Source organism: Argiope bruennichi, chromosome 2 (assembly GCF_947563725.1).
Source record: "Argiope bruennichi chromosome 2, qqArgBrue1.1, whole genome shotgun sequence".
NCBI classification, from domain to species: Eukaryota; Metazoa; Arthropoda; class Arachnida; order Araneae; family Araneidae; genus Argiope; species Argiope bruennichi.
This window is the reverse complement of record NC_079152.1, coordinates 65,723,600-65,747,184: the sequence shown is the minus strand read 5'-3', so window position 1 is coordinate 65,747,184 and position 23,585 is coordinate 65,723,600.

Here is a 23,585-nt window from a genome sequence, read left to right as displayed (position 1 = left end):
ACATTTTTCATGTTAACAAGAAAGATAGAACTATTGAAAAAATCGACACTGAAACTGCAGGTAAAACTGTAAATAATTTTTCATCTATGAATTCTTCTTCGAATCAATTCGTTCCTATGCCTTATTTGCATATAACTTCTTTTTAACGACTTCTGGGTCATTTCATAAAAATAGCCAAAAAGTATACTATGATAAATTAAAGCATAATAACATGTTTCATGTTAACAAGAAAGATGGAATTATTGAAAAAATCGACAGTGAAACTGCAGGTAAAACTGTAAATAATTTTTCATCCATGAATTTTTCTTCGAATGAATTCTTTCCTATGCCCTATTTGCATATAATTTTTCTTTCATTAGGTTCATTTGAACTTTCTAACCATCATTACAAATAAAAGCTATTGCAAACTTAATTTTAACATAAAATAATTTTTTTTAAAGTTTATTCCATGTCATAAATTGGGATTCAACATTTTTTTTTCAATTATTTATCAGTGGTTAGCCAACATAGAAGCAAATTTTCTCCCTATTATGATATAAAAGTCCTAATAATCTTACTATACATTATACTGATTACATTAACTCGGTGTTATTATTCTAATTAAACAAGGGATATGAGGATTTTGATTTGTTTTTAAGCCGTATTAAAAGTATAGCACAATAACATGCAACCACGGATTTAATAACAGTTTTCAAATAGAAATCAATTCTTTCAGAGGTAATGTAATGCCTTGTTTGAATTCCTATTGAAGACTACTCAAGTATAGTATTACTGCCCATACATGTATCTATTAATATCCCGACATATAAAAATGTCATTGTTCTTCGAGACTTTCAGATGAAATAAAGCACGTCATTGAAAACTATTGACTGCTACCATTGTAAAATTCAAAATTGATGAATATGGATAAATTTTCAAAGGTGTACTTTCATGGTGAAATTGTACAATGAGATAATATGACTAAAATACATAGTTATATTCTAGTAGTGCAGATTTTAATATTGCATAGTAGATCATAATAGTACAGATAAGCATTATTAATTATATAAATAACCCTCGTTGTAATTTAAAGGATTCTAAACATTCATTGAATGAAATGAAAAAATAATGATTTTTAACGTTATTTAAGTGATAAATAATGTTACAAATTATTTTAGAGTAACGAAATAAAATTGCTATACACGAAAGAATACAAAATGCAAGTTACAAATTCACCTATTATTGTACTGCATAACACAATTTGAAATAGTTTTTCGATCATTTCAATCTGAATACTGTGTGTGCTGGAGAAAAGAATTAAAGAAATACTATTTTCAAAGCTGTAGAATGTATTCAATTTTTGATAATATTTTTATCCATTCTCCCACTCTTGTAATTCTACTTTTTGATGAGAAAAAGCAAGAAATAAACATTTGGCCCAGAAGTTAAGAATTATTCTGTAACTCCTAAGTTGTGAATTCTTCACATTTTGAATAATAAAATTAAATTGAATCATTTATAGGAAAAAAGGTACATTTTATTCCTCTAAATAGGATGGAAATCATAGACATATAGAGAATATAATTATATGTTTTTGTTAAAATTTAATTATATATGTTCTTTGTTTTATCAAAACATACCCAATGCAGATTAATACTTTGTTCATAAATAAAATACAATCGTATAAATTACATTTTAGCCTATTATTAAGCCCTCTTTGAATATTTCTTTAAAAATCTCTCTCTCTCTCTCTCTCTCTCTCTCTCTATATATATATATATATATATATATATAAACAAATATTTTTTTAGATTATATCTCAATATATATATATATATATATATATATATATATATATATATATATATTATTTTTTTTAATATTCTTCAAAGAAATCTAAAAGAAAAAAATATTCATATTCAATTGTAAACATAGAGGAAATGCTTATTTCACTCCAGTTTGAAATGCCATTTGTCACTGAATCACTAATTGTATCGTTCAGAAACGTTGGCACGATTGCTGGCGAGGAGTGCACGTTTCCATATGTCCTCTGACAGGGTATGATTAATGCAGTATGAAGTGCGAGAAGCGTTTAGGTCAATCACCTACATCAGTCACGAGCAAACTCAATAACTATGTCTCTGGATATGGAAAAGCATTTAGATGGTGCAGCATTCGAAATTCTTCGACTTCTATGATGAATTTGCAGCAAATTTATAAATACTGATATCAATCATAATAAATAATATTTGTAAAAAACGTTAAAAGATTTTGTTAAAAAGAAGACATTTAATAAATCTATCACTAACTGAAATCATATATATGAAACACTTCTTCCAGTTATTTTCTTCCGTCAATAATTTGAAATAAAGAAACTTTCTGAAATCGTTCTTTGATAGGAATAGACCTCATAGTTAAACGAATAATTTATAATTTTGAACTTGAAATTTATACCAATCTAAATAATATTTATTAAGGGAAATACATTGTTGTCAATGCTCAAATAAATATGTGAGAAAACACGATTTCATTTCAGCTGCCTAAACTACTAATGGCATGTGTAGGTTATCTTCACAAGTATAAATAGTTTGTAAGTACCACTGTTGGATGCGAGCTCTATTGTGATTGCAATAAGGAAATGTTTAATGTTTTGTTGTTTCAGCTTTATTAACTAGCCTTGCCCTTAAAGTTTTTCCTGATTTTATTATTTCTATTTCTCAGGTGTTTCTTAAGCTATATAAATTATTTGAATCCATCGACACTGTATGCAAATTTAATTAGCCAGACGATTTTATGGTGTGTTGAAAACACGTTGAATACATGAAGGTATTTTCCTACGATTTTATTCCTTTGTTGACAAGTTGGAGTTAATATTTATTAAACAGCATTCTAATAGATGTAATAATAATTTTGAAAACATTCATTGAATGGCAATTTTATTTTCATTACAATAACAAGGCCGTCAAATGCACAATGAAAAATTACAACGTGTGTCATAAACCTATGCAAAATTCAAAAATTTATAATAAAAGAAGTATATTAGGAAACAATTTGGCGTATCGGTATATGTTCAAAGGATCTAAGCATTTGTTTCCATTTATATAAAAAGGAATTCAAAAGTATGTGAAAAAGGGCACTCACACGTCATACAAAAGCGTTTATGCAAATCAGGGTAGCGATAAAGCACTTGGATGGAAATGAACTCGTCATTCGTTCCCATGCTATCTTAGAAAGCGAGCATTGATATTAAATTTTTCTACCAGAAAGGTGAATCACAACTACTACATTTCGAAAACTTCGGAAAGATCGCTGTGCTGGGTTGTAAGGTATCGGTTCCAAGACCGGAGGGTATTAGATTCGAGATCCTATTTTACCGAAGTACCGCAATATAAACTAGTCTGACACACAATGGACTTAATGCTCTCTCGCTGGTTTGAAATTTATAAAGGATGGTGTGTTAACTCAAATGTCGCCCTCGTTATCTAACTATATTTCGACATTACGAGGTCCGTCCCAAAACAATCCTAGCGTTCTTTTAAAACGGGGCATTAATATAACTAAAACTAAACTAAGTTAAATTTCCATATAGAGAAACAGCTGAAGGTGCATAAAAGTTGCATTTCATTTAATGGGATACTTGATTTAATACGATATTTTGATGAAATAGTGAATTTAAAGAAAAGTCCATGATATGGTACACCATCTCTGAACATGGATTGCGCCCTTACTATGTACTAAAAATATCATGGAAGAATTGACATCGATAGGAAATAGTAATGATCGTGAAACTGAAATAACAACAAAGATTTCGGATTCATCGATTCGGCACATTCTTCAGGAGATCTTGTATCTGTATCGGTAAAAGAAAGAGACACCTCAGCTATTTTTACTGGATAAGGATAAAATTCAATAATGCGCTATATTATCGCTGTTACAAACGGAACGAGATTTACAATGGTTTCTGAATACCGTGTGGGTAGATGAAGCCCACTCTTCACAGCATGGTGACATCGACACGCAAAATAAACGCATTTGGCCGATGTCAAGCCCTTGTAAGTACTTTATCAAGACACTGCATCTCTTCATCTGACTACATAATGTGGTTTCACAGGTTCTTTCATTTTGGGTATTTTCTTTTATTTAAAGGTGCTATTCTGTATCCAGCTGCAAAACTTGAGCAGTCACTGCAGAACTGTGTATAAATCTTTTGTGTGACATTATTGTGCCTGCTTTGCATGAAAGATGTGCGTGACCTGTCTTCACCTCCATGCAGAATAATGAACTTCTCCACTTTGCACGTGAAGTCAAAATGCATCCAATAGTAATGTATTTTGCTGAAGACTAAGTGGTGTTTCAAGGTTGTACGTTTATGTGATCCCCACAATTATCCCACATGACCCTGGGAAATTTTTAGATGTGGGAATAATTGCGTGTTCGTGTGTACGGGGCTTCCCAACCACTTTAGTGGTACTGAGAGAAGCCATTAAACCGACTATTAGTATCATCGAGGCAGAAAAGTTACTGGTGTCTATAATAAGATAGTGACATGTTTCACTTGCTTAATTGTGGTGAGAAACTTCCATCTTTTACTCAAAAATAAATACATAATGTCATGTTAATTTGATCTGCCACATTGTGTGTTCGTATTAGTCTGTTTTCCATAAAATGTGTTTCTATGATTTGTGAGCGCCCTCTTTTGATTACTTTTATAGGTAATTTTATACATTGAATCCAATGTCGCATTGATCATACATGCGCAAATGAATTTTTCTAGATATGTACTCATTATCATGAATCTTTGAAGTTTGTATGAATATATGATTTACTTTTTAAATTATATAAAATAATTATTTTTAATTTAAAATGTAAACAAGTAAAGGGGGAAAAGATTTGAATAATAATTATGTTATTTTTATTGTAGTACTCATGCATGAAACTTATTTTCAAGTTGATTCAAATAATTTTAATAGTTCCCATTGAAAACATTTTTAATGTCTAATTATCTCAAATACATCAAAATTTCTAAAAAAAAAGGGACCTTCTTTTTTAGATAGAATTAACATATATTTTGTTTTAAAAAGTATAATGATAGCCATTGAAACAGATTTCGGCCTTTAAAACATCCGAAACATCTTACATTCTATTGTCATGATATAAAAAATATACTTTCATGCATTTCTTTTACATAAGAAATTGCATATATATTACAAGAAATTATGAAACTAATCGTAGAAAATTAACTACAAATCATGCTACATAGAATGTTTCTACATTTTTCAACATTTTTTAAATTTCTAAAAACAATGAGTATAACTTATTCACAAAGTATATACATTTTAAAAATTATCAATAACTTGTTATTAATCCTGTTTGATGCCTTACAGAGATTTTAATCCTATTCCATATTAATATATTTTACATGAGCGTAACTTATATTTCTCTTAATAACACTTTTAAGCCTTTTTTTATTTTAGTAGCAACTTTGAGTTTCTTTCGAATGATTTTTCTGACTTAAACCAGCATTTACATATCAAATTTACATATATCATGTACTTCTAATTTACTGTAACCATAATCATTAGCTTGAAAATAAAACTTTTCTTCGTCTAAGGAAGCCTTTTTTTAATCTTACATTTTTTCAATTCATTTTTATCATGCATTGGAAGGAAAAAAAATCTCTTTGATGTATGTAACTGTCTAATTAAAATAGCATTTTATGTTACGCATTTTTTATTTTACTTTTTTTTTCGTCATCAGAATCTTAGCGTTTACTTAATGAATGTGGCTCAGAATAAGATCTTGTTTTGTTGACTAATTGAAACTATAATGAGAATCCTCCAACAATTGTTGAAACTTAATGTAGTTTCTTTTTCTTTCAAACGAGGAGGCAAGAAAATGAGATTTTTTTTTTCGCTGAACTCCATTCTCTCTCATTTTTTGCAACCTTTTATAAAAGTTTCCGATTGCTTGCAAGGCCTTCCCATTTAGCTTTTTAAGAAGAAGGATATTCTTATTTTAAAATTTATGATTATGTCCTGAAACTTTAATAAAAATGCTATTAATTAAAACATAAATGCATTCTTAAATAGAACCTAATTCACTAAAATTATATAATATTTTGAAATGCGAAAATTTTATTTACCCAAATACACTTTTAATAGAAACACGTATTGACTTTGAAGTTGTACACTAAATGTTCTTGTTTTTCTGACATCCATCATTAGATTAAATCTCCATAAACGAAGCGACTTATTAACCTTTCACTATTAAATTCCTCAATTTGCTTCCTAAAGTACTTATTTAATGGGTAATATCAAAATATAAGAATTAATCTTTTTTTTTTCCTTCAAATTATGCTGGATTTCTATTTTTGAGATTATATTTCAACAATATAACGAAATACGTAAATGCAGAGCACAGAATATAAAATTTTTCATAACTGAAGTTCTTAAGTAAGCTACTACTTTCCATAAAAATTCGGAATACACTAAACTGTGAACAAGATGAACAATGAAACAATGAAATAATTCGATTGCGTTGTTTTACCTCTCATGAATTTTTACTTTCTCGAATACGAAGTATAGAAAACGTATAGTAATTTCTAAAAAAAAAAAAAAAAAAATCGAACTCGTCATTTTGAAGAATCTCCATGTTTTAAAATTCCATGAATTCGAAAAATCATTTTTTTGGAAAATATACGTCCGTTCTATCTGTGACAAAGGTAATTCAAAAACGTTTTGAGTTACACGGTCGAAAATAAGTATATGGTTTTTACACAAATTCGGTTTTTGGATACTATTAACGCATGTCAATGATTAATCTCCAAATAACTCGCCAAGGATGACATGACAGATACCGTAAAAATGCTAATTTCTTAATTATTATACATCAATGCCATGTAGGATGTTCTCTGACATGACTAATTAGATAATAGAGATTTTACTTGAACACATTAAATTACGAATATAAAAAAAATGAAATTAGAGAGAGAGCTGAGTAAAAAAAAATGTAGAAATTTGGTATTAGAATTATGACATATAAATAATTTCAATTAAAATATTTTGAAATATTGATTGAAATTGTAAAGAAAGATTAGCAAAAGTAAGGTTAGAAAACTTGTATCATATCTTATATATTGATCAATTCAGCAAACATATTTGTGTAAACACAATCTTATCAAATTAAAAATATGCAAATATGCTAAATTGCTAAATTTAACTTTAAGACATATTACAGAATTAATATAAAATATAACTCGTTTCATTTATAAATAGCCTTTTTCAGTATATTTATATATATATATATATGTGTGTGTGTGTGTGTGTGTGTGTGTGTGTGTGTGTGTGTGTGTGTGTGTGTGTGTGTGTGTGTGTGTGTGTGTGTGTGTGTGTGTGTGTGTGTGTGTGTGTGTGTGTGTGTGTGTGTGTGTGTGTGTGTGTGTGTGTGTGTGTGTGTGTGTGTTATGAAAATTTTCAAGAAAATAAATAATGCAAAGATAATTCATTCTATAAATGTATAGTGAAATAAGCTCGATAACGGTATGAAAGCATGGAGCAGTAGCAAAAACACACAAATAGTGTGCACAAAGACAATGCACACGTAGATAAACAACACTCAAGCAGACAGAAAATCGCTCAAGGCACACATTTAGAGAACACCGTGCACACATTTTAGAATGTTATCGCCCTGCGATAATATTCCAATGGAGCATATCCAGTCGTGTGTGCGCCTATATAGCCTCCATAAAAGGGTGTCAAATATCCTACCGAGATTAAAATGTAAGATCTAATAAAGATATATCCATTGTTCTTATCTTTAGTTTTGTCTTTTTATTTTTCAAATATTTTTATTTTTTTATTTTTTCATTAAATGGTTGCCAAGTTTATCTCCAATTTAGGGTAACTATCCATATAAATAAAGGTAAAGGTAAGAATATTTGCTGCTTTCCTTCCTAGGTAGTTAACAGCGAAGGGAAGCACTATTACAAATAGAAAACATTAGGCATTATTTACGACCTTAACTACTCTGAAGTCTCTAGAGCAAATAAATTGTCTTGCTCACCATTTAAGGATTTTGGAATTTTACATACAATATTCGACACCAAAAAACTATTTTCTAAGCCTAGCAGTTAAGTTCCATTCTGTACACATCGATTGATATGCGTAGCAGAAAATGCATATTCGGTACTTCGTTTCCTTACAATAAGAGAACAAATTAAAAATTCTTCTGTAATTTGAATGAAACAGAATTGTCAGATTTAAAGCATTATATTTTTGGTTTGGTCTTTCTATAACAATGAAATACCGTATATAAATATGTAATGTACAGGTTGTAGCAATGATCTGTTGTTTACACACCCATTTCTTCTTTATTGAAATTATTCTATTGATCATTTTTTAACGATATCCTTTTTAAAAAATATCAAATATTTTGCAAAACAAACATAATTTGTATATAATTAAACTGATTATATATATATATATATATTATCAGGTCAAAAATTTCAAAACAGTGGTAGTTAATGTGTTAAAAGTAATTGCTGATTGATATGAATTTTGTTAGTTAATTAGCTTGTCACTTTGCAAAAAAAATAATGAATTTGTCTCAATTTGAATAATTCCGAAATGTCAAATGGAACAATAATTTTTAAAACAAATGTATGAAAAAAGTATTAATTGTTGATAATCTCTAAATTGAGTAAACAAAATAAATCTATGATAATCGTTGATAATCTCTAAATTGAATAAACAAAACAAAATAAATTTTTTCTTTTTAACTTCCTAACATACATAAATAATGATGATATACACAAAAATATGTTGTTTTTGTTCAACGGTTACAGTTTAGCTACATTATTCATAATAGAATGATTATACAATGTATTTTCACACAATTGTGGAACCGTCAATTTCTTGGACAGTTTTATTCCAGTGTAATATTATGTTTTGGAATTCTTAACTCAGAGATTTGATCTTTTTTGAACACCTACCCTTTTCTCTATATTAGTAAGAATAAATACACTTTAGCCTATTAATATCAGAAAGAATTGAACTTAATATAAATTAGTAAATGCCTTAAATTGAAAAAATCGAAATTCATGAAACTGTTATTTCAGTTTTAACTTTTTATTTTATCGTTGTAGAAAAACACTAGTCATTCAGGGGTAAATTTTAATTATTTATTAAATATATATTATGGTTACGTAATTAATTATCATTATCAACAATCAGCCAATGGTTAACTAATTTCTGTGAACTGATTTTTTACCAAAAATTTCCATTACTTATCAATAATATAAATCGAATAATCAATTTAACCAATTATTATTAAAGAAAATAGATCAAGCATATTAACCGTAACATATACATCTATCTCTACATATATTTAAATATATTATAATTGCTGGAAAATGCTGAAGAACATATAATGAATGATGTAATTGAAAGCTTATGTACCGAGAAGCCTTGATGGCACAACTGTAACATCAGCGTCGATCAGTGACTAATCTTAAGGACCTTAATTACTGCTCCAAATTAATCGAAATTAATTGACGTTCTTTCCTTCACTTTTTCTATCCTTTGTCCTATTCTAAGAGATATAATCATCCTATCCTTCAGCTCGAAAAGGAATTACGAATAAAACCAAGATTACGTTGCTTTACTGGAGTACTCTTGTCGCTTTATTAATGATGAACCATAGAATGAAATAAACCATCGAAATTAATTTGAGATAATTATTTCACAAAGAAATACTCGTGAATGAGATTTAACAAAATCTCTTTGTATTTATAGAAATATAGAAATAGAATAAAAGAAGTTGGTAAGAGTTTTCATTTGTCAACATCATTTGTGAGTCAACATCATTTGTGAAATAAACTCGGAAGTTTAATGTGCAATAATTAAAATATTGGCTAGATTTCTTTAAAGGGCTAAATTAAGGTAGCAAAAATGAATTCATACGCAAAATTAAAGAAATATTAAAAACACAAAAAAATTAAATTCTTTTTCTCTTTTTTTCATTTGATTGAATTCTTATAAGATTAATTAAAAGAGAAGAGCATAAATTCCGAAATAAAACAAAATTAAATTAAATATAGCGTATTTGTAAACAAAATTTTAATTAATTATTAATACAATTCTCTTTACGAAATAGATACATCAGCTTTAAAAGTAAAATTTTTAACATATCTAAAATTTCTTTTTCTTTGAAACCTGTTTTATATGACTTTTAGAATGAAAGACTGAAAAAGAGAAACGAGTTACAACCATGTGTTTAAAAATGATAATTTTGCCGTAGAAACACTTGGGCATTTCAATAAAGTACACATTGAATATTGCATAAAAACTTTTGTTTAAAAATGATAATATTGCAGTTGAAACAATTGTGTATTTCAATAGATATAGAATATGCATTGTCTGTTGACAATACATTGATACACATGATGTTTTCATTGAAAAGGGAATATTTTTCGAAAATCAAATTCGTTTTTCCACCTGCTTTAAACTTGATAACATTTAGAAACATTCTAACATTTTTTTTAAGTAAACCACGCCTAAAAGTTATATAAAAAAAGAAAAATAAAAGAAATGTGCCATGATTTAAAATTGACATTTATATAATTTATACTTTACTTTTATTAACAGCCTGGTGTTTTCTTTAGTTAAATACTCTACATTGGAATAGATATTTTTAACTTTTAAAAAGTATTTTCATGTCGTTTAGCTAGCACAAAAGCAATAAAAATTGCAGAGGATTTAAACATTCTCCCAAACATGCTTTTGAATGCATTAATAAACCTATCATCGTCCATCAGCATTTTTTTTTCACATACATTTAAAAGCAAGTAAGAAGTGAAAATTCTTAACAATTTATTATTCAACTATAAATTATTCATATAACTATATTATTCTAAAAGAGTTCTATAAATTATTCATTAACTTGTTGAAACTGATCTTTTAATCTGAAAATATAAGATAGTATAAAAAATTATGCTTCTAAAAAAATGTATACGTAAAATTCTCAATACAATTTGCATTTTAAGAAAAAAATTACAAACTATTCTTTTGCTAGATTTTACATTTTACAATTTGTGCATAGACAAAAATTAATATGTTACAAAATCACATCTTTAATCTATCATGTTTTCCGAAAGTGTTTTTTTTTTAGTTTTGAAGCTGAAATTTAATTTTAAATAATTTTGCTCTGCAAAATTAACAATAGCACTTGCCAGAAACTGCTGCAATAATTTTTTTTAAAAACAAATTTATATTTAAGGCATTGCATATAGATTTTAGAGACATCCATCAAATTGTTAATAATTTTGTTCTTTATCATGTACATCATTTTAATGCTGCTTAATATTAATAAACTCTATATCAGTGTTATTTATAATAATCTTAAAAGGCCTTTCAATCTTTTTTTTTATGTTTGATGGTAATTCTTATGGTCATTTTCAAAGGCTAGGGAGATTTTTTTTCAAACCCTGTTTTATGTATCGAATTTGCATATTTCGGGTTATTTCCTATTTAAAATTATAATTTAGCAAACAATAATTTAGCTGAGAGGAAATTTTTTCTTTATCCAAGTAACTTTTTCTAATCTTATATTTAATTTTATTTTTCACAGAAAAAGTTCTTTTCATGCATGCAACTATCCAATTAAAATGCCATTTTGTCACTTTTTTCGTTTATTTTTTAATTCCATTTTATTTTTAGATTGGGTATTTGACTTCGTATCAAGGTGTGGATAAGATCTTGTTTCGTTAACTAATTGAAACTATAATGAGAATTCTCCAACAACTCTTGAGACTTAATACTGCATTTTTTTTCTGAAGCGAGGAAGTAAGAAAATGATATTTTTTTAGACGAACTCCAACCACTATTCTTTTTTTTTTCAGTTTTCTATCTAGATTTAAAAGTAATTTCCCTCGGATATATAATAAAGATACAATAATTTTAAAATTATTGTTTAAAATAAATGAAAAAATACTATTTGAAAAGAATTCTCATTTCTCAAATTTTATGAGAAAATTATTGATATATTTTTATAATATTTTCATTGCTTCTTTTTCGAAAATGTTTAGAATAAACATAATTATAATGCTTAAAATAAACATTATTACTGGCTTTCGAAAATATATATTTATATATATTTATTTCAATATACATTTATGTGATAAAATATACTCAAAATGTGAAAATATACCGAAAATATATTTTTATTTTTGAGGAAAATTTATACTGGAAATAAAACACAGGCTACGTTTTTTTTTCTTTTATTCTATACCGTTTTCGAGAAAATAATTTGCATGTGAATAAAATTTTTAACTTTTGAAAAAGATTTTTCCATAGTATAGCTGAGAAAAATTTTTTAAAACTAGAATAGAATTTGAATTTATTTTCCATAACTGGCTTTTCAACAGTCTACATATTAATTTTTTCTTTTCAGGAATGAAGGAAAAAAATATTTTTATATCAGTTTTAAATTGAAGATCGCATTTCATATATTTTTGAAAGTCACCGAGGTTATCTGCAAAAGTATCAAAAGTATTCATTATGTTGGACAAATCCATGGTTAATAATAAGAAAAGCGGTTTATGGGGAAAAATTTCATTTGGACTTAAAGACTTACTTAAAAAAGCGTTTTAAAAATAATATTTAAACAAAAGGGCTCTATTTTTATATTTAATGTTGAGACGTAGCATAAAAATATAACGTATTCAAAATTAATAATGTCAACCGCAAACGTTTTATTTTTTTTTCAAAAATTTCTTTATACTTACCATTAGGCATAAATTTGTTATGGTAAAGACGATTTGTTCTTGATTTAATAGTTAACATCGAAATCGCATTTTCAAATTTACGCGAAATTTATCAAGAATAATCCATATCCGAGTTTTATGCTCAATAAAATTAAATGCATTTGCGCAAAAAAAAAAAAGATTACAAAAGATTTTTCGAAATTTATGGATTGTTTATTTTATTATATCATTTTAATTACTATCCCTTATAATAATGATCATTTTTAATGTATGTTGACTATCGTGGTTCAAAATTAGGAGAGAAATAATTATAAAAACTAGGATCATCATCAATCGTGGTTCAACTGTTAGCATAGTTTTACACTGTACAATAAAAAAAGAAGCAGAATAACAGAAAATTACTATGGTCATCATGAATTACTAAGATAATCATTACAAATTACTAAGATCATCATGGATTAAATCATGAAGTTCCATCTTGAATTACTAAGATAAAGAGAAAAAAGTGGAAACACGTATTTTCAAATTACTTAGCTCATATGCAGATATACGATAAATATACTATTGTTAAAATGGAAATTTAATGCAAATATAAATATTTTAATTTTAATGCAATAAATAATTATTTAATACAACGAATAAAGGTTTCTACCTCGCAGCCGTTCTGATAAGTCTTTAATTTATAATTTCTTTCAGTTTTTTTTTTTTTTTTTTTTTTTTTTTTGCGGGATTATATATCTTGACTGATTACACAAAACAACATTATATTGCAATATTATTTGAGAATTTTTAAAGATGGGCATTTATTGAAATTACTTATTGCATAAATTGAAGTTTTAGTTCAAAAATAAATACTTCTACTGTTGGAAAATTTGCACCAAAGTTGCGTGATATCTATCATAGCTGTTTAAATTTTATAACTGCTGCTAAGTAAAAAGTGTTTAGCATTTTTTGAAATTATTAGCAAAAACTAATTTATATAAATCATAATATAAGTATTGGCATAATATCTTTTTTTAATAATCTGTCAACGGTTATAAACTTATGCATCATTTTAATCCTATACCATAAAAATATGTTTTATATAAATGTATATGTTGTTTTCCGCTTCTCAGTAATTTTCAGTGTCATAATTATGATATAGTGAGAATTTTTTTTTTTGCCAAATTTGCATCGATGTATCTTGGACGTACATATTTTATGGAAGCTCAGTGCCGAGTGTATATTCATTTAACTCAGAATCAAATTATTTTTCATATTACACATTTTAATATTACATTTTTACAATTCATATTTTATGAATACATGCAAGTAGCTAATTAAACCATCATTTATGCTGAGTACTTCATTACCCCTTTTTCCATTCTTACTATCCTAACATTTGCTTAATGAGTCTGGTATTGAATAAGATCTTTATTTTTTTAATTAATTGAAACGACTTAATGGGAATCTTCCAACAATCGTTAAAGCTTAATGTGACCTCTTCTTTTCTTGTAATGAATTGGCAAGAAAATGAGATATTTTTGCAAGACTCTATTCACTTTTTTATTTTTAAAATCATTTTTAATGCCTCTAATTACTTAAAATTTATCTTCGATTAATAAAATTTTCAAAAGCAAAGTTTTTTTTTCTTTAGCCATTCATTTTTAAATTCTGTTAAATTATTAATAATAAAATTAATAGTTTTAAAATCTGAATCACTAGCAAGTAAAAAAATGATTGGAAAAACTGGAATAGTTTATTGTAAGCAATAAGAAATTTTCCATCAGCTTAATATTTTTACACACTTTCTTGATGGTAAAGTTATTGAAAAATCTTGAATACCCATTTCATCATCACTAATATTTCCTAATGCAAATACATTAAATTTTTTCAAGGATTTGTCTAGACATTTGTTTACCTACCGATAAATACCAAAAATAATTTCAGATATTCCATTGATTTAATTGTATTATAAATCTTTTGAATACTTTTTCAATTACTTTTTTTCATAAATTAGGAATTGCTCGTTATATAAACTAAAATATTATTTTTTTTAGAAAAAAAATAATTACAATAGTAATTATAGCATAATTTATAGATAATATTCAGTCCATAAATATTAAAACCAAACATCATCAAAATTACATATTATTGGACATGGAAATTTTTTAAGTAAATCACCAGAGGAATATTAATTCGTGTCCTTCTCAATGATGGTGTTGTAGTATTTAGTATTGTGTATTTATTTAAAGCTAAATTTTTTATAAATTATTTGACGTGGTTTATGATGTACATTTTTCCATTTGAAATTACAAATCATATCTTTATATCAAAACTTAATATTTCAAGTAGTTTGCAAAGTGGTTACATATTTATTTTTATCAAATAAGGCATGGATGTTAATTTAAGAAACAAGCCAAAGACGATTCTATATTTTTTCCTGGAGTTATTTCCATGGTAATTTATAAGTCCAACATAAATCTCCTGCTAAATCTCTCAACAAGTCTTGAATTTGGTTTAGCTTATTTATAAGGAATCAAATAGATCTTTTGCATGGTATCATATACTTGCTTGTCATAGTAGGTCCACTATGAAGCAAATTTATAAATTTCTATGGAATCAAAGCATTTGTGGACACAAATTGTTTTATGACTCATAACAAGTTATCTTGAATATGATCAATGACTAATGAAATTGTTAATTTCTGACTGAATAAATCTATTGGGAAATGTAATAAATGTAAAATAGATGCTAATATGAAGGTGATTTTCAATTTGTAAGTCCAAGAAAAAAAAATAATAGTTAACAAGTTGAAATACACTCATCTAGTCATTGTTCAAACACACGAAAGCATGTGTGCACTTCTTATTTCAAAAAAAATATTCTGCCTACTAAACAGGTGATTAATAAATGAAGGAATAAATACAATTATTGCGAAGTCAAGTGTTCTGGTGACAATTTATGTTTCTGATTAATTAAAATTATTTGGCATATTTTCCTTTACTTTGTCTATTCTTAGTAGTTTCTTCGAGATGAAATCATTTCATATACTTTAAGAGAATTCTTGAAAAGGCTGTCTTAGTGATTTAAGAAGATTCGTTTTCTTGATCCATTTATTCTTGATAGAAGAATAAAGCGGATTATTATATTTTCTTTGTTGGATAGTGAAAAGAGAAGTAAAACCTCAGTGATTGATACTGATGCATTTGTATTTTTGATGAAGGTGAAATTAATTTAATTATGTCGATGTAAGCGTAATATCTTCAAAAGTAATTCATTGTCTCACTAGAGAATTAAAAGTTTCTTGAATAAATGTGTCATTTTATTCATGTCGAAAGAAATTACATTTATTAGATTTCTAATAAATTCATTTGCTTATCACATATTAATTTTATTCATATTAATTCAAATATTATCTCTTTTAAATGCAAAAATAAGGCTGTTTCATGAAGGGAGTCAAACCCTTTAATAATAAATCACAAATCAAATTACATATATTATATTCTCTTTTTGTATATGCTTTTTTTCTCCAACACATAGAGATTAAATTTCTTATTTGATTATAATTATAAATATTTATACTTGTATTCAATTAATACAGCTTTTTTTAAACTTTTGTAAATTTATGTCAATTTTTAAGTCAGAAAAATTTGGAAAACATTTAATTTGCTTCTAATTAATTGAATTTAAAACTCTGTAAAGATTAAAAAGAAATATTACATATGTTTATTAGTGCGAAGTATAACGATTCTCTTAATAAAAATCCATTGTTTTTATTTTGAAATAAAAAAAAAATCTATGTTTGAAACTGATTATCTTCGCCAAAAAAATTATTCAGATGGGAAAGAAGATAATTGTCATAGAACTGTTGTTTGCTCAAAACTTTTTGCATTTCTACAGATTTGTTATAAGGATAATATACCTGTCTAGATCCATATTTGTATATTCGCATGTCTATTTACATTTAAAAAAATTGAAGATACTTTACAATTAATTAATTTAATTAATTACTTCGCAATATTTAGTATTTTTATGTAATAAAAATTTCTACCTGCTATCTAAAATTATTTTTCATATTTAAATTTTTAATTTAATGCAATTAAAAAATTAGACTTTAACCCCATAATTAAATTATATATAAATATAAGCATACTTTACTTTTATACTTTATTCAACGGATGAGACTATCTGAAGTCTCATCCGTTGAATATATCATTATTCAGGTATTATGGTAATTACCGTTTCACTCATTGAACGTGAGGAAGATACCTTTGAAAATTTGATTTCTTATTTTTTTTTATCTGTGGAAGAGTTACAAATTGTAAGTGGATTTTTTTTTTTTTTGTAATTTTTAAATATAATATTTCGTTTTAAGAAACTGTCTTTTTTATTCTTTCTATCACATTTACATAGTAAATGTATGTTAGAATCATATTGTAATGCGCATATACTTTGCAGATGCCTTTTGTTATGTGCCTACTCTTCATAAAATGTTCAGTCCACTGTTTAGAGATTATTTTATTTAGGGTAGGAAAAATCACAAAATTTAGACAATGATTGTAATTTTCACAAATTCCTAATGTTTGTTTAAATGTTAAATGTTTTTGCTTATTTAGTTATTGCTTTAAATTTATGTATATTATTTACCATACTTCAAGGATTTCTTTCTGGTTAGTCTAAAATCACCAAACATATTTGCTTTATTTCCTGTGACGTTTTAAATTTCATTGTCATATTTTAATTAGAAAAGAAAAGCACACCTGCGAATAAAAATAAGATGGTACTGGAAAAATAGATTCAAAATGAAATGCATTTCATTGAAATAAATAAATTTCAAAATTCAATTTCCATATGCTTTGTTTGAAAAAGATTTTCTTTTAAAAGCTAAAAGGATTATTCACAAAATTATTAAAATAATAGGTGAACAAATAAATATTTATATTCTTTAATATGCAGGTTAAATGAAAATTAACCAAAGGCTAAAAATAAACTTCATTATTTTTTATCTACAAAAATACACCTTAATTTTTATAATTAAAAGAATTGCGTAATCTTTTAAAATGAATGAAATGAACTAAGAAACATGCTTGCATTGTATAACAAGCAGTAATCATATTTACGTATTTAAATAAGTATAAGCATACACTCGGATGCTTCAGTTTTTACAACAACGAAATAAATAACAAAACATTACGAACCAAGATATTTTACAAATAAAAAGCACGAATAACCGTGTAATCATCAATTGACTACTCCAACCCACGTAAGGCGCACGGAAAACACTGAAGTATGGAGCCACCGAGGCAGTAACACCGACAGGAACTGTTACCGAATCCTAATGGTCATCGCCGGCCACGGTACAACCCTTCCCATGGGAAGTACGTCTCGTCATTGATAGGAGATAGTCAAACCCCACCATTTCTGTATATACCAGGGTGGTGAGAACCAACCACCATACCGAAAGTTTCCCATCCTCATTTTTGAATTGCCCCCAAGTGGCTGCAAATAAACGTTTACGATGAAAAACGTCTAAAATCTATTTCAATTAAACGTTTCAGAGATAAACTGTCATTAAAGAAAGAATACAAATTATAAGAGACGAAGGCACTAGTATTTTGGCTGTCCCTAAAGTACTAATAAGTACCATATTAGCATAGTACTTTGAAATGTGGAGTTTCATTTGATGATATTACTTTGTTTAAAGTGGATAGTCGTTATCTTGCCGTTATCGGATCAGCAGCCATCCTTAACGTTCTTTGAATGACTTCAAAATATATTGCTAGTCAAACAAGTCATTTCATTCATTTAATTAATAAATCTTTTCAACTCAATAACGTTCAAAATAGCAAAAAAACTATATCAATGTTGGCTGAATCTACTGGCGAAAGTTTTCCATTTCACAGTAAATGGACTCTATCTGTTAAGATTACGTAATGATGCATAAGAATTAATGCCCATTCTAGCAAAAGATTTCAACGCCCATTCCAGATTAACATTAATGAGTAAGTTAAAATAGCTTAAACAGTTTTAACTAAATTCACAAATTCTGGGAAAAATAGAGCATTATATTTCAGAGAGTTAAATAATATACTAAGTAAATTCTTTTAAATTATTTCCAAAAAGTGATGCTTCAAATAAATGAATTAATTTCATTTTAATTACATGTAGTATCTTATAAAATTAACACATGGTGTCTTTCTTCTAAAATAAGGATGTCTTAGAATTTAATTTTACAATTTTTTCTAGAGAAACTGATAATTATTTTAAATGAGTACTGAAGAAAAATCTGTTTTACTCTCCTTCAAGAAGAGGAACCTATTTCAAATTAAGTAATTATAATAAACGGTATTATAAAAAGTATGAGAATAAGAGAAGCAGTCATATTGCATATAAGTATTTGTGAAATTATGCAGTTCAAAATTATATATTGGCAAAAATTCGAGCTGAAAAAAACGTGAAATGAAATGTATCATAATAAAGATTTGTTATAAAAATCAAGGAAAAATTTAAAATAGGATATATATTTTTGAATGTATTGAAATAATTCCTTTGTAGATAATCAGTAAAATTAATTGCATTTCGCTTCGAAAAATATTTTTAATTGTAAAAAGTCAAAAGAACGCTACAAAATTGTATATATCTAAAACTGTCTCTGATGAAAATCTTTTTCTTTATTAAAACTCTTTACATTTTTCAAAAATATGCACTCTTTTTTTAACGACTGATTATATTTACGATGCTAATTTAATTTCATAGAAATGGTAAAGCTTATTTTATATCATTTTATTAATTTTCTCATTTCTAATTATGTAGTTGCTAAATCTTTTTTTTTTTTTACATGCAGTCAATGCACTTTATTGAAACATACATTATTGAATCAGAAAATTTTTGATACTTTTTATGCTTCATACGAGCTAATTTGTTTCACTATTTTGTCACTTTTTTCGTATTTAAAACTTGTGAAAATAATATAAAGAAAGAAATCATTTTTTTTATTTCATTTTTATAATCTTTAAATTTTATTCCTTAATTTTTTTAAAAAAAACTTGTAAGTTTAGAAAATTGAGAAAAGAGCAGAATTAATTTTTAAAAAAGTAATTAAGGTGTACGTACACACTTGAAGATTTTTTTTTATATTTTATCTTTAAAAATCCAGTTTTTTCACAGTAGGTTATTAATATATGCTTAAACTCATTTCAGTGAGAAAAAAACATATAATTCAAATTATTAATTAATTAAATAATATTTAATGATCTAATTAGCCTATTTTTTGAAACATGATATCTTAAATTCTAATTTGTACATGCACACAATTCTAGTTGGAAATGATGCCTAATATTAGTCTTCATGTTGTCTGCCTCAAACAAGTTATAAAAATGTATAGTTTTTTTAAAACAATTTTTGCAGCAACAGTGAATAGAAAAAGCGAGATTTTTTCTGTAATTTTAATTTTTAAACAGGTATTAAAAATTTATTCCTATAAATATAGCTTCGATTGAGGCAAAAAACATCCGCTATTTTATACAGATTATTTTGATATATAAATAACTGCATTTGGTTCATTTCTTGTTGAGTTATGATTGTTTGAATGAAGCAACATAGTGGAAAAATATCATTCTTCATAAAATGAGTTTTAAAAACACCGTAACTAGAGTTTTTAATGAAAGCCCCTGAAGAAAAATAGTTATAACTCGAGAAATATTTCGAATATTGGCAACATCTTGGTATAGTTTGAAAGCTAGAGAATCAGAAAACATTATTAAGCAATAAAAAAAAATTCGATATTTTGAACGATTTTCGAAGTTTTAAGTGTGTACATACACCTTAATTCTTTCCATTTGTTAAGTTTTAGTTCATTTGTTAAGGTTTAGTTTACCGTCCCAGTTCCCTTAACCTCATAAAAAAATCATCTAATCATAAAAAATACATATTCCTATATGTATGTGATTCCCAAAATGTGGGCCACAAAATCGTGAAGTGCAACGATTTCCTCAGAGGGGCATCAATGGATCGTAATGTATTTTCAGAATATGTTTTTGAGCAATTTTGTGAAATATTTATCACAAATTATCAACTGCATTGAAAAAAAAGGATTTCAAATTGATATCGATAATTTCATTTGGATTAAGAATATGTTTAGTTCTATTGCTTAGTCTATATTTGCTGCATCGAAAGAAGGTAATCTGAATTAAACATTTTAAGAAAATTATAATTTAAATAAATTTTAGCGATATGGATTAAATTGTTTTTTGATTGTCAGTAACAGATAAAAATTCATTTCTAAGTCAAAATATTCGGATAATTTTCATCCCATTTTTTTTCTCCTTTTTGCGGATTTCCGGATTTCAATATTTTCTACATTAAAGGACAGTTAAATGTATAATTTTCAAAAATCTGTAGTTGAAAGGCAGATTTAAATAGACCACTAACTGCTGTATTTATTTTATCTTAAGAGTTTCATATAGACAAAACTGTATCGTATTTATATTGTTCCGCATATATTTAATTTAATTATAAAAGTGCTAAATTTAATTTTATGTAAGGCATCTGCATAAAAATTTTGATATCATTATTATAATATGTTTTTATCTCGAGTTTTAAACTAATTACTTTCTTTTGCCGATGCTTTATCTCTTTCTTTATGCTGTAATTGAAAGCCATTCCTTAAGAAAGAGAAGATGAGTGCATTCTGATTAATTTTAAAAGTCTTTTGTCAGCATTAATCTATTAATTTTCAGGTTATTTTATTTCAGAAAACAAATGCTTTTATTAGAAAATTAATCAGATTTTTTTTCTTCTAGATACTGCAACTTCTAGATTAGCTTTAAGAGATAAAAAAAAATAATAACAAGGCATTTTAATTTCGAAAATAAAATGCATTAAAAAACTTTAATTCCGCTTTGAATAAATTGATTCTAATTTATTAAATATTTTAAGAAGAGAAAATTAATAAGCAAGGATTATGATTTTTTCTATCAATAAAATTTTTTTAAAATGGTGACATCTTTGCTCAAATTTCAGTTTATCTGATATTCATACGGCGTTTATTCTAAAATTAAATCTTGATGCTTTCTAAATCTCGAGAGGAGAAGCTAAATCAGATTTTGATTATAAATTCTTTTGAATTTTATTCTTTTCTTCCTAGTTTACACATTTAATCCCAACGCTCAAACTGTAATTCGTTTAACACTTTAAATTTATAAATAATCTATTCTAAATAATGTGTTTATTAATTATCCCCATATTTTCTATTCAATGAATATAACATTTATTGTTGTTCAATACGAGCTGTTTTCAATTTCTATCCAATTTCTTCCCAAATATTAATATGAAAAATGCTATATTTTATTTTCATTTAAATTTTAACACAATTTATAAATGCACTATAAAAATTTATTTTATCTTTTCTGCCTTAAGAAAAAAAAGAAATTAAATAGGAAACGCATGTTTCAGGCAGGTAAACAGATGAAGAATTAAATTTTTATTTTAACTGAAATATTTCAATCTGATATCAATATTTCTGTAATTTTATTTTAAATATAGGTTGGATACAAAAACATAGACGAACCTAGTGTGTAAAATTGTGCTACATTTTTTTCCATATATTTATAACTTTGCTTTTTAAATCTGTATAAACATATTTCTTATAATTAATAAAAAAGTATCATTTGCAGCAATTTTTGAACATTTTTATTATGTGTTCACTAAATAGTAATTTTATGTTATTTCATTAAACATTTTTAATACGTCGTAACACTAAAATTTCTTGAGTATTCATGAACCTGTTAGTCTAGACTAGGGATTGCAATACCGGACCAAAATTTCAATACCGGTATTCGGTATTTTTTAAATCTTAATACCGGGATACCGGTTTTAATACCGGTATTAGAAATTTTAGAAAAAGAAAGAAAACACAGGTGTTTCTTTATTTTATTTGCCAGTTTTGTTAGAGAGAGTAAATATCACAAAAAAAATTATAACATATAAATTATAACAGTATATAATCAAAAAAAGTAAAGAAACATCTTATTTATTTAAATCACAAAAAAAGTGTAAATACCACTATTCAGTCTGTGGTACTATTACAAATTTTTGAAATGTGATCTTAAAAAACATAATGCATCCATTGAACTGTCATTAAGCCTGAAAAGTAATTTTGTGTAAAAATTACCAGCTGTCGGAAACGCTCATTCGGCATCTTCGCTAGTTGGTGGTACTGTTAGCAATGTGCGATATACTTTTTCAAGTATTTACCTCTACATCCCTCATCTTCAAGAAAATCGATTTCTCGTCGAATGGTTTTGGATATAGCTGATTTCTGTATTGTATTTTGGTTAGTTGAATTTTTTTTATTTATCGGTAATTCTAATTTTTGCTCAAGAGACAATTCCTTTTCACTATTAACAGTAGTGACATCATAATCTTCGATAATTGAACTGAATTCTTCTGAATGTGGATATGTTTGTGGGTAAAAAATTTTAAGAAAATTTACCCTAAACTTAATCAGATTTGAATTGGTTCTTTTCTTTTCTTCTTTTTCATTTTTAAAATCGTTATAATTATGTAAATACGATAAGACATTTTCTACTTCGGTAACTTCTTCAACAATTACATTGGCATTATTTTCATTGTCACTATCACTCTCACTCTTTTCAAAGTTGGAATCCGAAATTTCTATATCCACAGTATTTGGATTCTTCTGTTTTTTATTTTTTTTGATATAATACATCTATTACTCCTAATTGTATTCCATGTGCATAGCACAACTGCTGATTTGCACCAATCAACTTTCCAACTTTTTTCATAATTGTTGTCCCATCAGTCGTTATGGATACAATATTTTCTTTCAGGGATAATCCATGTT